Source organism: Sesamum indicum, linkage group LG1 (assembly GCF_000512975.1).
Source record: "Sesamum indicum cultivar Zhongzhi No. 13 linkage group LG1, S_indicum_v1.0, whole genome shotgun sequence".
Classification (NCBI taxonomy): domain Eukaryota; kingdom Viridiplantae; phylum Streptophyta; class Magnoliopsida; order Lamiales; family Pedaliaceae; genus Sesamum; species Sesamum indicum.
Genome location: NC_026145.1, coordinates 6,786,232 through 6,792,210, shown reverse-complemented (window position 1 = coordinate 6,792,210; position 5,979 = coordinate 6,786,232).

Here is a 5,979-nt window from a genome sequence, read left to right as displayed (position 1 = left end):
ACCTCGATCTCAATCCCATTTGGACCTTGTAACAATATTCATGCTCCCCCGTAACTGGCGTTAGATGAACCATCTAGATGCAACATCCAACTTTTTTGTTGTTCTGGGGCTAGTTCTCCTGCGAGCTCAATCATAAAGTCTGGAAGCACTTAAGCCTTTTTTGTTGTTCTAACTTGATATTCAATGTCATGCTCCCCCAACTCCATGGCCCACTTTACTAACCTTCTGGATGCCTCTGGTCGGGCCATAATGTGCTTTAACGGGTGATTTGTCAGCATGATTATCTTGTGCGATTGGAAGTGAGGTCGCAGTTTGCGAGCAGCTACAACTAACGCCAAAGCTAACTTTTCTATCACTGCATATCTCTTCTCCACTCCTTGCAACATCTTGCTAATATAATATACAAGGCTTCGAACCCCTCCAGCCTCACGTACCAATACAGAGCTCACTGCATCCTCAGAAACAGCTAAGTACAAGAACAATGGCTCATTTTCTTTTGGATTTGCCAATAACGGTGGTGAAATAAAATATATCTTCAGATCTTGTAGAGCTCGTTCGCATTCTTCATTCTACTTAAAATCCTTGGATTTCTTAATATTTTAAAGAATGGTAAATTGCGACAGCAGATCAAGAAATAAAGCGATTAAGAGATGCGATCTTACCCTTGAGTTTCTGTACCTCTTTGATCGTTGTAGGCTACTTCAACTTAATTATTGTTTCGATCTTCTCAAGATCCGCCTCTATTCCTCTCTCACTAACCATGTATTTCAAGAATTTTCCACCACCAACTCTGATAATACATTTTGTTGGATTCAATTTCATGCCATAGGTCCTCATTATGTCAAATGCTTGTTTCAAGTGTAATAGGTGATCTTCCGACCTTTGGCTCTTCACGAGCATGTCATCCACGTAAACTTCCATGGATTTTCCGATCAATTCCTTGAACATTTTGTTCACCAATCTCTGATAGGTGGCACCTACATTGTTTAAACTAAAAGGCATCACATTGTAACAATAAATACCACTATTAGTTATAAAATACACCTCATCTTAATCTTCTTCTGCCATGAAGATTTGATGGTATCCCTGGTACGCGTCCATCATTGAGAGAGCTCGCATCCTATGGTAAAATCCACGAGCATATCTATTTGAGGCAATGGATATGGATCCTCTGGGCAGGCCTTATTAAGGTTTGTGAAATCCTTGCATATACGCCATTTCCCGGAAGCCTTCGGCACGACCACCACATTCGACAGCCAATTTGTGTATTGCACTTCTGAAACGTACCCTGTTTTCAATAATTTGTTAACCTCCTCTTAGATAATGCGATTTCGTTCAACACCAAATGATTTATTTTTATGCTTAATAGGTCGTACCATCGAGTCCACGTTCAACCTGTGCAATATCACCTCTGGGTCTATTCCCTTGAAATCTGATGGGCTCCATGTGAACATATCCACATTGTTTCTTAAGAATGCTATCATCATGGTTTCCAATCTTTCACTCATGCGCGACCCAATCTTGGTCGTTTTATCAGGTCCTCCGATCACAGGCTCTATTACCTTATGCTCTTCACTAGGTTCTACCTGATCAGGCTTACTCATTTTCTGACTTTCGGTAACCTCTTCTTCCCTATTGATTTTTATTTTTCTCTCATCTTGACTACCCTTTTTCAGGGACCAATTGTAGCATATCCTTGCTTTCTTTTGATCGCAGATACTTCTCCTATCTCATTCCTTGTTGGGAACTTTATCTTCAGATGATAGGTCAACACTATTGCCCTAAATAAATTTAAACCTGGTCTTCTTAGTATTACGTTATAAGCGAAAGGAGTGTCTACCACTAAGAACTTTACCATCATGGTTTTCCTCCTCAGTTCCTCTCCAATATATATTGGGAGCTCAATAGTACCTAGCAATGTCACCTCGCTACCCCCAAAACCTACTAACGGTGTTTGTACTGGTTCCAATCTTGCATTTTCTAACCCCATTTTATTCAACACATCTTTAAAGATGATGTTAGCTGAATTACCATTATCTACCAACACTTTATGGATAGTGAAGTTTGCAATGTCCATTCTTATCACCATGGGATCCTTTTGCGACCCCATCCTAGCACTTAGGTCCTTGTTCCCAAAATTATTTCTTCTTCAAGTTCCACATTCAGCACGAACTCGCTCCTTCTACTCGATCTCAACTACCTTTCGTATCTTTTCCTCGTTCTCACAGAATCTCCCTTAGTCGGTCCTCCAGCTATAATATGAATTACGCCTTTCACAAGCGCATTTTCCCGAGTCCCTGGATCCCTTCTTTCTTCTCTTTCTTAATGTACTTCTCTTGCCCTGCTTCTCGACGTGCTCCTCCTTTCTGTCTCATCTCTTGCTACTTTTCGATCTCTGAGTATCTAATCCTTGAAGTATCTTTGTCGTACCAACCTCTCTATTTCATCTTTTAACTTATAGCAATCTTCTATGTCATGCCCCTTCTCTCTATGGAATTTGCAATACTTGTTGGAGTATTTTTTGGACGACGTAAATATGGTGTGTTTGGGCCATTGCAGTATGTCAGAAGTTTCGACCATCATTAGTGTCTTCTCCATTGTCATGGAGAGCGGGGTATACTTATGATACTTAGGTTAATAAGGTGGTTCTCTCCCTTTGTGAAACCTTGATCGCTTGTCTCTGCCATCTCTTACGCGATCTCGATCTCAGCTTCTGCTATTTTGTCATTCCCCATCTTTGATCGCGTTCATCTTTTGCTCATCAATGTACTTTTGTGCCATCTTCATTAATTGTTCCACATCCATAGGTGAATTCCACACTAATGCCGAAGCAAAAGGTCCTTTTTTTAATCTGTGTATTAAGATACTCACCATCATGTCGATCCTAAGATCTTGAACTTCCAAAGTCTCATTGTTGAACCTTCCCACGAAACTCTTAAGTGTTTCATCCTCCCTTTGCCTTATTGTGAACAGATATGTAGCAGATCCTTTCTGCTTTCTCTTGCTCACAAAATGAAAGGTGAATTTCTGCAACAATTGTTCATACGGTTCAATGTTGCCACTAGGTAGATTGGTGAACCATTCCTGCATTTTTCCTGCAAGAGTAGTAACAAACAATTTAGTTGTAATAGAACTTGATTGTCCGAAAAAATTCATTACCAACTCGAGGGCTACCACGTGCTCCTGAGGATCCTTAGTTCTGTCATATTTTGATAGATTGGGCATCCTAAAGTTTGGGTTCACCACTTCTGTCAAAATTTTATTACAGAAGGGTGAGTTTCTATTGTGAGCCACTAATCCGCCCCTTCTTTTCAATTCATCGATCTTCTTTCCCAATAGCTCTATCTGCTTTCCAATACTATCTACCTCTGCTCTGGAGATCACGGGCTCTCTCTCTGCTATTGGATCCTACCTCTGACGATTCTGGTTCACGACCTTTCACAGGTTCTCTTCTGCTTGCCCCTTCAGATGTCCTCTCAACTTCCTTCTTTTTGAACAATTGTCTTCTGGTTGTTTTTATTTAACAATGGGTGTGGAAGTTCTTCTCTCATAAGCAACAATTGCAGTCCTTCCAACTTCTTTCATTAATCTTTGTAATTCTCCTTGTCTAGGTGTATCTTCAACTCCATGCATATTTTCTTTCAACGTCCCTTCCATCCTTCTTTCGGTTGGCGATCCTCAAATTTTACACAAACGGCGCCAACTGACCGGCTCGAAATATGCAACCTCCTTTGAGAGATCCAAATTAGCAACGTAATCTCCCCAGATCGTTAACAGATCCTGAAGATTAAAACACGTACTTTAGACTAGTCGAGTTTATCCCCAACTAAGACCCTCTGGCGCTCAAGTTAGTTCGGGTCGAGATAGAAATATGCAATCTAAGGGCAGAAGGTTGAAAATAATAAATGCAAATTACTTTAAAATGACTCATATTCAAATATTTATAGGGCCCAAGTGTAAAATATAGACTGGGCCACGTGTCTCCATCTGAGCATCTTTTCATCTTTAATCGCACGGTGAAGCTTTGAGCCCTCCAAGCGCGTACCCTTTTCGGATTCTAGCGCAGGTTGGGGCTCCAAGGACCCAACTTACGAAATGATGCGCGGATCGTTATATGATTTAACTATTTTGCCCCTAAATGAGGGGTTCTTTTGTCTTTTTGCATAAATAAGGGTAATACCCCATCAGACACGGATAATTATAAGAGCGCATCTGTTCAGTGGGATTCGAATCTAAAATTTTGAATTTGTGTATGGAACTTCAACTTTAACCATTATTAGACCAAGACATCAGTGGTAAGTACATCATTACAACTGATGTATCAATAAATTAAGCAATAAGTTGATCCAATCAATACATCAATATGACTAGAAATAATGAAATAAATTATAAAAAACTCCTATGAGACACTTACCTACGTAGAATGGATTTGAATTTATAATCTCGAACTTGTCCTCAATTTTAAGCATCAGGTTAAGATATTATTAAGGGATAATAATGCTCCTATTTTCTGAGGTTTGATGGAATTACACGTAAATTCCATGTGGTTTGAAAAATTATACTTAGCACCCTTGAGGTCTCTCTCTAACAAATAAATCCTCCGTTAGTCGAAATTTACTGAATTTGCTGATATTAATAAAAAGAAGTTGAATAAATATTGATATTTACCCTCGTTTGACTTATTGCAGAGCAAATAAATTTTTCGAACTAAACTACCCTTATAACAGTGAAGATATACCTTATTACATGCATGAACGGGTGAAGATGTGTGAGGGTAATTTGATTATAAAAAGACCTATTTAACCTAAGCTAGTAATAAGTCAATTGAGGTAAATACTTTAATATGAACAAATTCGGTGAATTTTGACTAATAGAATAACTTATTTGTTATATGGGAGCAAACCTTAGGGTTATTAAATGTAATTTTCCGAACCACAAGGGATTTATGTATAATTATACCAAACCTTATGGGCCAGGAATAAAATTATCCTTATTATTAATCAAAAAATATTTTTGATGATGCAATAATTGCATATATGTCAACACTATCATCAGTAATTCAATGCATTAATTAGTAATTAATACCTTTATTAATTAAAAACCAACAAATACATAAAATAATGGAAAACATTAATCTCATTACTTGATTAAGATTGTAGAAATTAGAAGAGGAAAGTGTAAAGAGACAGCCTTCTCACTCTCAGACAGTTGTTTCCCAATTCTCAAGAAAGGGAAAGCATCTTCTTACATAATTGTACTCATCATACCAATTACTCTCAATCATTTCCCTTCAACTTTACGCCAAAATCCTTCATTATATAGTGTTTGGCTTCAACATCACATCAGGCCCTGTTTGATTTTATTTTTTATACCATTCTAAAATGTTACATAGAGGTAAATGGTTTTTTATTAAATAATTAAAATTTTAATTTTATTCATTATTTAAAATTTTTTATGTATATTTTTATACTTATATGAAAATAAATATAATATATATATATGAAGTACGGATTAACATAATTACATTTATTTCTTTATAAATATAAAATTATTTACATGAAAATATTAAATGAGAGATAAAATTATAAATTCATGTAATTTTTTTTTATATCAACATTTTGTTCAAACTCTAATGAAATTAGATCGAGTGTAAACAGTAAATTTTTTTAGGAAGTATAACTATAATTTTATAATTTCTTTAAAGAAAAATATAATTTTATATTTTTAGAAGAAAACGTAATCATTATTATATGACATCTAACAACCAACCAATTAGATAGCATGAGAATATTTTCTACTTTTTTTTTATGACATATTACTCAAAAGAAAATTAAAAGAAAAGGAAAAGAAATTACTTGTGGAGTAAGATATTACAAAAGATCCAAACGTCATATGAAACTGTATTCCCCGTCGATGAAACTTAATTTAATTGATGAAATTGAGATTTTGTGATTAAAGGGTTATTGGTCGAACCACATA